General features: G+C 36.7%; 1 long non-coding RNA gene across 1 annotated transcript; it reads left to right on the top strand.

Moving 5' to 3' along the window:
* The first annotated feature begins 5501 nt into the window (after positions 1-5501).
* Positions 5502-10991, top strand: LOC124356262. The gene is made up of 3 exons (XR_006921837.1): positions 5502-5787; positions 9228-9391; positions 10245-10991. It is a non-coding gene; the product is annotated as an uncharacterized LOC124356262 (long non-coding RNA).
* Positions 10992-12119: the final 1128 nt, after the last annotated feature.

Here is a 12119-nt window from a genome sequence, read left to right on the forward strand (position 1 = left end):
ATATCCCGGTCCATACCTTTCCAGATGAACTGATCCCTAATCTTCGCGATGGTCTTATGAATTCCTAGATGTCCGCCCACAGGAGAAGAATGAAAATACTGAAAGACCATCGGTACAAGAAAGCTTGGCAGCACTAACTTAGGTTTTCTCCGCTGCTTGTCACGGCAGCATAGAGCACCTCGGTACAGAAAATAAGGAGGGTGGGCACCTCCGTTTTTAAGCTCATTGATGATAGCAGTCAGCTCGGGATCCTTAAGTTGGTGTGGAACAATGTCCGAAAATGCCAGAGGAAAGTCTAGGAGCACGCCACAACATGGCGGCTCTGATAAATTCTGGTGGTCGTTGGGTAAGTGATACATGCATGACAGAGTGTCCGCTATGATATTTTGGGTGCCTCGCACGTGCTGCACTGTGAACTTAAGGGCAGAAATTTGGACTACCCAGCGACCAATCTTCCCGAGCTGACGGGGGTGGGCAAGGAGCCAAGAAAGTGCCTGGTTGTCGGTTTCCAACAAAAATTCTTTATGTTCTAGGTAACGCCTGAACTTATTAATTCCAAACACGACAGCCAAACATTCCAGCTCATAAACAGAACAACTCTTCTTCTCACAAGGGGTTAACGTGCGTGAAGCATAAGCTATGGGCTGCCGGATACCATCTACTTCTTGTGATAAAAACAGCAGCAACGGCTAAGGAGGAAGCATCAGTTTGCAAGACGAACTTACGACTGAAATCAGGCATAGCCAAGACTGGAGGCTGCATCACTGCCTCTTTCAGCTGCTCAAAAGCAGTCTGTTGCGCTTCACCCCACTCAAACTTGGCACCCTTTTTCCTAAGAGAGTTCAGAGGGGCCGCCACTTCAGCAACATTGGGGATGAAACGACGATAAAAATTTATCATTCCCACAAAACGGGCAATCCCCTTGGCATCCTTAGGAGGAGGAAACTCCCTGATTGCCTGGGTTCTCTCTGGATCAATACAAACACCCCGAGAAGAGACAAGATGACCCAGAAACGATATTTCAGGCTGAGCAAAACTCACCTTTTTCAGGATTGACGGTGAGGCCAGACTCTCGCAGCCTAGTTAGAACTTCCTCTAGATGAGTCAAGTGCTCCTCATAACTCTCACTGTACACAAGCAGGTCATCCAGATAGTTGAACACGAACTTAAATTTGACATCATGAAAGATAGAATCCAGGAGTCTGGTGAGTGTTTGGGCCCCCACAGCCAGGCCCATTGGCACTCGGGTGAACTGGTACAAATTCCAAGGCACACAAAAGGCAGTGAGAGGTCGAGACTCGTGTTTTAGAGGAATCTGATGGTATGCCTGATTAAGATCAAAAATGGAGAAAATACTTGGCCTTACCAAACCAGTCGAAAGCAGAATGCAAATCGGGGAGAGGCACGGAGTCAATTTCTATCTGAGCATTGAGCTTTCGATAATCCAGGACCAATCTGGACTTCCCATTAGGTTTCGGCACTAGAAACGCTGGACTGGAAAAATTTGAGCAAGACGGCTCGATCACCCCACTCTTAAGTAAATCATCAATCATATTTCTCAGAATTTCCATCTTGGGCGGAGCAAGCTTATATGGATGGGAACGTACAGGACGGGTGTCTGTAAGACGAATCTCGTATTCCAAGAGATTGGTCGTACCCAGTTTGTCAGTTAGGACTTCAGGAAAACTGGAAACAAATCTGCCTTATGTCCTCAGCCTCTTTCGGCGTAAGATGTCCTAGTTGGTCAGGAGGAGTCAAGCTCTTATCTTCCATCTCTAAGGCATCAGTCCCACGAGACTCGACATCTGAAAAGGGAACGATCACCCGCCTGGCGAAAGCAAAGAAAACATGACTGGAGGCCAAATCCAAAATCATGCCAGTTTTTTCCAATAAAATCTGCTCCAAGATGAAAGGAAAAGTCAGGTCCTTAGCCACCAAAAAGCTCCAATCCCAAGAGAAATAATTAATTTTGATGTGAATCTGGGCACTACAGATAATAGGTAAAGGTGTGTGCGTGAAGCAGTCCAGCAGATAAGTGAACTAGGCTCAACCTGCCGTATTAGCCCAGAGGATTTTAGATCTTCAAAAAACGACAAAGAAATCAGGCTGCGTGCTGACCCAGAATCAACCAGGGCCTTCTGCACCACATTCCCCACAAGCACATCCAGTTGTGGGCAGGTTGAGCGGGCAGCCCTTACTCCCTGCGCAGCCAGAGCAGCAACCTCCCCTCTCGGCCAACGATGATAACTGCCCCCACGTCTATTTCTTTCTGTTTTCTTTCTGTTCTGTATTAAACCAGCTACCCTTTTACCATCAAAATTAGGTACATATTTGCCCTCAAAATTACCTTCACGGCACGAGTCGGGCTTACTCGTCCGCAAGCTTACTAGTTTTTTTTATTAAGTGGACAAAACGGTCTAATATGTCCCACTTGCTTGCAGCCATAACAGGTAGGAGGCTGCCTACGGGAAGGAGCAGCTGCTGGCTCAGACTGCACCGGAGCATGGACCGGCCCCGGAGGCAAGTGAGGAAGATGCCTCGACATGGCCTCCCTTTGATCATCCGCATCCTGAACCCCTCTGGAGATGATGGAGAGGCGGTCCAAATCCGCAAAAGATGCGGGACGGCTACAAAAAATCAAACGGGAGCGTTCTTCAGGTTTAATGCCCTCCAAAATAAGGCTCACCAAATCCGTTTCGCTCAAGCTCAAGCGCAACACCCGGGCTACATCCCGTATCTCCCGACAAAATGGCTCAACGTCTCGTCTGGTGCCTGAGGACGGTAAACGCGTTCCACCCGCAAGCGCTCCCTAACCCGAGCAGGTACAAAGAACTCCAAGATCTCGGGCGTGGAACTGGTCAAATGTGGCACCTCGCTTAAGGCAGTCTAGAAGGCGATCAAAAAGCGGCCTTAAGGAAAACTGCGCTAAAATCTGCATACGCATGGCATCTGTCATACCAGGAAATTCTCTTAGCTTAAAAACTTCCAGAAGGAAAGGGATAAGTAAATTAGTGTCAAGTCCATCAACTCTGGGGAAGTGTTGTAAAACACTCCCCAAAGGATGAGGCAGTTTGCCAAAGCTAGAAAAGGAAGGCACAACTATAGATGATGCCTCACCAGCCGCTTCAGGAGGGCCACTACCCATCGGAGACATAGTAACTCTGGGAGTCTCGAAAGAAAGAGCCGGTGGATGGTTAGCAAAAGTAATGGTAGTGGAACCTCCGTTGGAGTGACAGCGGTAAATAGTACCCCCTTCTCTTTCACCGAGCGCACCTCACTCAAACCATCTAAGGCTTGTTTTAATTTATTACTGGCTGAAAAAGCCCAACTTTTAATATCAGAGTCTAAACTAGGAGCTGACATAAGTAAAAACTATTCTGTCACGCCAATGTAAAAGCTGAGATGCCAATCTAGCCTTTGCTGACCCGGACATGGGAAGTGACTCAAAATTAATGTCGTCTTCTAACTCTTCCATTCGGGTTTTACAAAAACTCAAATTCAGTATTAATTTGGAACTCTGCATTCCAGCTGCGGTCCAACGCTATACAAGCCCGTAATTGAGCTCTTAATGCCCTCACATCTCCCTCGGGCTTCTGTCCTCTCGCCAGGACCTCAAAAACCAACTCGGGCTTGCGCAGATGTTCAGGCACCAGGGAAAACGCCATACCAAACAATTCAGACAAAATAAATACAACAAAGCGTACACAACAATTACTTAGTAACCTAAGTGGACTCAACTCACAAAGGGCTTACACTGACGAGGTCCAAGTGAAGAACTTAATACCTGCCACCTAATAGAAGGATACCCTGCAAATATACACTAACCACAACCTACAAACACAGAAGCAATAAATATAACAAAACAACACATTGATAGGGGAGAAGTAGAGTACAGTTAGATAAATTTAGCGGTTAAGCAATTTAGAGTCCCTTGCTCCCTGCAAAGGGTAAGTCTGCAGGAAGCAAGACACTAAACCAATTCCACCCGGTATCCTGTGCTAGGGCGAGCTCCTAATAAAAAAGTTGTGTACTCTGACCTCCCCCTACCTAACACTAACCTACACCAACAAACAAAACCAGAACTGAGAGACAGCTGAGAGAGCAGCTAACCACGCTCTGCTACCATTGAAACCGTACATCGCCGCTCGCACACCCACAGCAAACCATCAGGGAAGCGCGCGCCCATGGTGGCGAACGGGATGCCGGATCAAGACTAAACTAGGTAAAAAAAGAACACCGTGGTCAGTATACTCAGGTTCATTTACTAAGACACACATAGGCCTATCCAGTCAATATAAATAAATATGTATATATACTATAAATAAAAAAAAATAAAAAAAAATAAAAGGTGCCTGCAGTAGTAGATACCTCAAACAATCCTTGTCAGGTGCACCTGCATACAAAAAATTAGAAACGCCATAATTTGAAACAAGAAATGCCAATTTCACCCGGTATCCTTCGGCTAAGGGCGGGCTCCTAATGAAATCCAAGAAATAACTAAATAATATCTAAAACTAACTTAAAATTAAATAACAAAATATAAACTATATAAATGGCAACAATAACAATATCACAGGGTATCACAGATGTTGACTGGTAGAAATGTCCATCATGGTGGCCGTCCTTCAGTAGAGCGCAAAAGCGAAGGTTCTCTGCGACCACGCATGATGGAGAGATGACAGGAGGAAACAATTCATCCCTTGGACCTCATCAGTGAGGGGCCGTAAACTTAGCCGCACATGTCAGAAGGAAATCAGCTCAGCAAATAAACAAAACACTTAATTAAACTAATATATTAAACTGGAGCTACTCCTAACTTGTACACCACGGCTCGGAGTCTTTGCCACTCTCCGGAAAGGCCAAACGCCTTCAAAAGGTCAGTCGCCTCTGCAGCCAATAAACCACACACACACTATATAAAACACATATGAGCCGGGGAGATATAGGTATTGAACCGGCTCAGTAGGGAAAGCCTGATTATTCTTAAATTACCTTTGATGATATCAAGACATAATTAATTAAGGCTATGAACGGTGTGGTTATTTTAAATGCTGTGAAATATGGGGCTGTGAATCTACAATTTGTGTAGTCAGATATGCGATGAATCAGATTTCATATGACAATAACCACACACAATAGTGTTTTACCACAGGCAATAATCATACATAAATAAATACTTTGTAGTCATATTAAGCTAATAAAGGTATAAAATGTAATTTTTACAGAAGTAATAGATAATAGTTTACGAAAAATGGAGTGCTTTACTTAGAATTCTTGTCAAACATGGAATATAGCATATAAAAAGGTACGCAAAATAGCCATTCTTTATAGAAGGAAAAGTTATTACAAATAATTAACAATGAGTTTCATTTAAACCCACAGATTGACTGGAGAGACAAGAAATTATCTTATCTCGGAGTTAAAGGGATTGAGAGAGAAATGGAGGATATCTTTTCAAACGCGCAGTAGGGCACGCGCAGGTTTAGTGAGGTGACAGCGCTGGCATTAGCTTTGTTGAGCAGTCACCAGTCACAGTCAGTCAGTCCAGTCGGTACTCTGTAGGTCGTAGAGCCCGAGCGCGATTGTGTTGTGATAGTTGGGTTGCAGTTATTAGCGCGGTTACACACCACGCTTGGGTGAGGCTTGTTTTGGTTAATCGGTGTTGACTTCAACCTGCCTGTGGTCTGGCGACCTTACCCGACGACATGGAAAACGTTCAACTAAATTTCACAGTGGGGTCATGAGATTCAAGGATTCTTTGTACTTACAGCGTCCGGTCATCTCAAGGTAAGTAAATTATTCATTTTTATATTAGTGTAGTAAGATAAATGTATTTAATTAATAAATGTAAAAGTAATTTATGTCAAGCCCAATATAACTTAGTACTAGCTCAATTTATAGATACTTAACAGATTTGTAAACAAATTTCAGTACAATAACATGAAATTTTAATATGTGGTCAGACTTACTCTTTCGTTATTTAATATTTTAAAGTTAGTAAAAGGACTAATAGTTTTTAAAAATGTGTCTAATAGATTGAAGAGTCTTGGAGCCATTAAGGAAATAAGTTTAAAATAGTACCAAATTTTAATAAAACAATAATTTTCCAATAAGGTTTATTTTTTGGACGAGGTCTTTCAAAACCAAAGGTTTCATAACGAGCACAAATAAATAATTACATTAGTTTAATTAAAATTAATATTAAAATACCGTATAGTGCAAATATACAAGAATGTTAGAAACATTTCAGCCAGTATAAACATTTATTTATGACCACCGTTTATTTTTTCATTAAACCTTTGGTTTCGAAAGGCCTCATCCAAAAAATAAACCTTATTAGAAAAGTATTGCTTTATTAATATTTAGTACTAATTTAAATGTCTAATAGATACTTTTAGGAAAATTGCATTTTATAACAGTTTTCTTTTCCTTGTAACATTTAAAAATAAATACTTCACATTTTCAAAACCTTTATAAAAAGATAAGTGATAAGTCAACACAATCTACAAATTAAAATACCTGTTTCTCTGTAATAATACAAAGCAATCCAAACCAAAGAAATTAATAAATAAGATTATAAAGTTTTTTATTGGATTATGTTTAAATGGAATGATTGGTTATTTTTGGACATACTACAAAAATGTATTGTTTATAAAAATCCTAGCAAATTTTCAGCTTTAATAAAAAGCCATGAGTAGTTACTGAAGTAATTCAAAAAGAATTTGCAGTGTATTTAAGGTTGCAATGAATTCAAAGGAAGTATTAAACTTGTTTAAATTTGGTTATGTATGATGATTGATTTGAAAGGATGATACAATTTCAGACATTTCGCATTGTAATAGGTTTCAAAAAGTTTATCACCACATCTCAAGCATTTTAATTCTACCATCTTCTTTCAGGTGTATAAAACTTAATTTAAGAACTTAACGGCCCGGGGCCCTGTTAATAACACCGTGTGGTCGGCCTTTTCTTGACCAATCTGCCAATATGTTGTCTTGTACATATTAAGCATATTATGTTGCCTATTTGTAAATCGAGATTAAAAATTATGAACAGGGAATGAAGAAATTTTTGATATTGGAAACATACATTGAAGTAACGATATCAAAATAATAAGGGTGTTCCTGTTAGGGTAATTGTAAAAGGTCTACCTATTTATTTCTTTACGGAGATATTAACGCAATTTTTATTAATGCAATAGGAAAAACAGTTACAACGTGAAACAAAATTATTTTTTTAAATATATAAATTGTAATTTGCTGCAAATAGAACAATTGTGGAACGCTACAGTTTAGTGTAGAAACGTATTTAACATTTTCGATACACCATAACTTAATTAGTATTTTCAAATAACATCAAAATATTGTGTAATCTGATAAACTATTATTAAATATACAGTTAAGTTTTTGAAAAAAAAATTATCTTATGAATGATTTTTAGGATGTTATCACATAGATCATGTATGCAATTATTTAATACGTAATTCATTTGTCGCAAAATCTACCTACTTCAAACTATGCTGGTAGGGAATTTTACAATAGCTTTTTGAAACCAAATTTTATTTACTGCTTTAGCAAATGTGTGGGTACACTAATATTAAGGTTACAGACTGGCGGCCTCGAATAACGCTTTTTAGTTATTTTCGTAGCCTATGTTTATTGGGTTTTGGTGAAATTAGTTTCAGATAAATTTTATTTATATTTCTCAACAGATATATACAACTTTATTTTTGTAAAGGACACCGTGAGAAATTTCTTTTCCAATTGCATTCCAAACACAAACCACACCACAAAGAGGTTGTAAAAAGGGTTCTTGATAAGCTTGATTTACCCCTAAGGATTACGGGTAAAACAATAAAACTTGGTGCATAATTACTGCGCCTACGTTTTGAAGTGACTATCATTTTTTTGTCATGTTGCCCTGAAATAAAGAAATAGTTTTTAAGGTAGTCTTCACATCTAATGGTGGATGGTCTACAAGGAGTTTGGCTATACATTTTAACATAAGCATAGCCCAAGATGTACATTATTTTAAACAAACAATATTTGATGTAGAGATTCAGTAACCACCTTAAAAATTATTTCTTAGGTCCAGTATTCATTTACTAAGTTTAACTATTTAGATACACCATCCTCAAGTATCTCGAATTTATTATTGGAGTACACACTTATGAGAATTTGTACAATCTACACCTTGTAAACTAAAGAGTTTAAGGAATTATTTGACCGATTTTGCATTTGTTTAAAAATTTAATAAAAAACATACTAAATAAGTCCAATATTTCATAAAATATTAACCATAGTTAAATACGTAGGAGGAAAGATCGATATCATAGGCGATCTAAAAGTGCTTTCTTTTTAAATACAGCGTGCTCGGGCGTTCACTTCTAAAAACCCCTCATGGACCGGAAATTCCATTAGATAGTGAACTTCCGGCGAGTCGCGTAATTGCAGATTCTCGTGGGAACGAAACGATACAGACTTATTGTACTCATTTATAGGAAATAAATACTTAGTAATTTTTATAGTATTAAATTAATAAAATTGTATTTATTTTTTGCTATACCAGTGATTATGAAGTAAAATATTATATTGGAGTGTTGTACATTCTTCACAGGACTATTATTTATATCAAAACATAATTCCTGTTATATGTTTTTATATTTTTCTTCAATAGGAAATCTTCTAAAATATCTGAGTGATTTGTTTGACCCACTGTGTCTCAGAATAAACTACTTTAATTATCTGCAAATAACAATGTGTCAATTAAATCATGAAAGTACTGCTGAATTTACTGGAAAATTGACACTACGCGGGATGTCGCGTGTGAGCTAACTTCTGTACGTACTTTTTAAGCGTATAAATTAAGAAGATTGTATACTATAAAAGTAAAAGAACAACATGGAAAATGTGTGAATGTATTGTAAGTGAGTGATTGTATCTCTAATTTTAAATGTTTGCATCAGGAAATTTTGCCGAATTGGTTGCAGGGGACAATAACGTTTTAATTAGGGATCACGAAGAAATATATGAGAAGATAGAATGAGTTCCCAAGTTGCTTATCTGTTTAATCATAATAATACTTTTAGATTTCGACAAATGCGGCAATTTGCCCTTGGGTGCCACCTCTTGCATGTTGTTAACATTAATTTGATTATTTAGATTAGAAAACAGTGTGTGAACTGGCGAGAATATTGTGGTCGAAATTTATATAAATTCTTTGCCCAGGATCTTGCCGGGATGCTGCCTTCTATTCCTTACTTACTTCCTGAAACTGCTCATCTGTTGTCCCTCCATGTGAAGGAGATCTTCAGAGATCTTCAATCAGTGACCTGGAAGCAAGCAGCTATTCTTCTTGCTGTATCAGCTATTCTTCCTTCATTATTTCCTGAGTATTTCTTAATGTTACTCTTATTTTATGCTTACTTTGTGAAAAGATTTAATGAAAAATCTATAAATAATTATAAAATTAATCGAATAAAACAGTATAATTCATACATGAAAACTTGTCATATTGGTATTTAAATTATTCATATTTAATATTAAATAACGAAAGGAAAAAGCTATTTAAAACTAAGCTTTTATATGTACTAAGAGGTTGTCAGTTACAGCTAAGAACCTCATAAGCAATACAGTAATGTTTCAAGGGGTTATGTTATATTTGTTTTCTGCATCTGCAAGGGGTTTCTGCCCAGTATGTTTACATCAGTCTAGACATCTAACTTATAAAACTATCCGATGACAAACTGGTTTGTATTAGGAATGTTAACCTTTTAGCTGTTTCACAAAGATTTATTGTCATTCCTGTTTTTGTGGAATACTCCTTCATGCCAACATCGTTGTGCAATAAATTTGCTGTAATGCTTTTATTTTTATATATTAGCATATGTATATACCTATTTGTAGACAGTAAAAATTGTCAATACAAATAAAATTTCGTGTTTTTTTTTATTTACATTCAGGAAAAAATTTATAAAATGGTGGACAGCCATAGAGTTAAAGTTTCCTGCTGTTTTTTTCATTTTACATTAGAGAACATTTTAGAAACCAGTTAATTTAAGATGGGCCGATATCAAGAGCTGATCATATTTAAAAAAAATACACAAAGGTGATTGAATAAAATTATTATGTACCAACTTTGATAGCATCAGCTAGAGTTTTAGTTAAAATAGAAAAAAATACCAGTAGCTAATTTTCTGAATGAATACTGTATTACACCACCAACAGGATTGATATTTGTTACAGGTGAACTGGGTATGGAGTGGATGGGCCAGCAGGAACTCATGCAGCATAGAGCTCTGCACAATTAACATGGCAAAAAAAACACCTAAGCAAAAAAAGATGTTTAACCTTTTTTAGGTTAAATTTGTACTGTTTTATTATTTGTTGAATTTTTAATTGTTTTTGTACAGTTCCTATTTAATTTGATAATACGAAAACCATCTTGCACCAATTGTTTCAGATAATCAACGCACTGCTGTAAACAGTCCTTTTACCTCTAATCATAAAGATCAATAGAACATAGATTTAAGCAGTATTACATATTAAATATTTAGTATAGAGAAATAAGAAAATAACATTTATTTCTTACACAATTAATCACAATCAATACGAAAGAGAGGGTTTTAGTTTTGAAATATACTACATCAATTAAAAATGTATTATTTTATTTAGACAATATTAAGGCCAATTAAATTAATAAAACTTAAATGTGACCAAATAACATGTCTTGTTTTTGGTCTTGTCAAATGAGTGACAGTTTTAAAAGGCTTAAACTTTAGAAGTCCATTTATAATAATTTGTAATCACTACATGAAACTGAACATTGGTATCAAATGAATTTCTGAAGTGAGCAGTATAACTTCATAGCATGACTTTGGTTTATAAAGGTAAAAAGTCTTAACATAGTTTACCTTATAAAGGTCCTGCTAATATTGTATATTCAGATAACTACTATATAATGTACATGGAAATGGGCAAGAGTGGAATGGAATTGTAAAATGTGACCAAAATCACATATTGTACGTTGGGTCTTAAAAATTAAAATTATTAATTTGTACAAGGCTTCTAATTTTAATGTGCATTTAATATTTATTTGTAAACACTACCTGAAACTGACCAGATTTATAGGTAAAAAGTCTTAACATTGTTTACCTTATAAATGTATTTCTAATGTTGTATATTAAGATTAGTTAGTACTGTATAATGTACGTGAGAATGGCCAAAGAGAGGAATGGAATTGTAAATGTGAGCAAAATCACATATTCTACTTTGGGTCCTAACAATTGATATTATATAATGCTTCAACTTTTGAGGGGTTTTAATATTTATTTGTAATTATAACCCCTACCTGAAACTGACAGGGGGTATCAGATGAAGTTCTGAAGTGAGCAGTATAACTTTATGACATAATTTTAGTTTATAAAGGTAAATAGTCTTAACATAGTTTATCTTATAAAGATCCTGATAATGTTGTAAATTCTGATTACTTCTGCGTGGTGTACATGGAAATGGTCAATGACAGGAATGGAATTGTAAATGTGAGCAAAATCACATATTGTACTTTGGGTCCTGACAATTAAGATAATTAATATTGTATAATGCTTCAACGTTTTGAAGTGCAGTTAATATTTATTTGTAATCACTACCTGAAACTGACCAGTGGTATCAAGTGAATTTCTGAAGTGAGCAGTATCACTTCATGGCATTACTTTAGTTTATGAAGGTAGAAAGTCTTAACATTACCTTTTAAAGGTCCTACTAATGTTATATATTCAGATTACTTCTGAATGGTGTACCTGGAAATGGTCAAAGAGAGGAATGGAATTGTAAATGTGAGCAAAATCACATATTCTACTTTGGGTCCTAACAATTGATATAATTGATATTGTATAATGCTTCAACGTTTGAAGTGCAATTAATATTTATTTGTAATTGTACCCCTACCTTGAAAATGACCAGGGGTATAAGATGAATTTCTGAAGTGAGCAGTATCACTTCATGGCATACTTTAGTTTATGAAGGTAATAAAGTCTTAACATATAGTTTACCTTATGAAAAATTTATAGTCCTACTAATGTTGTATATTCAGATTACTTCTGAATGGTGTACATGGAAATG

The sequence above is a fragment of the Homalodisca vitripennis genome, chromosome 2, assembly GCF_021130785.1.
Source record: "Homalodisca vitripennis isolate AUS2020 chromosome 2, UT_GWSS_2.1, whole genome shotgun sequence".
NCBI classification, from domain to species: Eukaryota; Metazoa; Arthropoda; class Insecta; order Hemiptera; family Cicadellidae; genus Homalodisca; species Homalodisca vitripennis.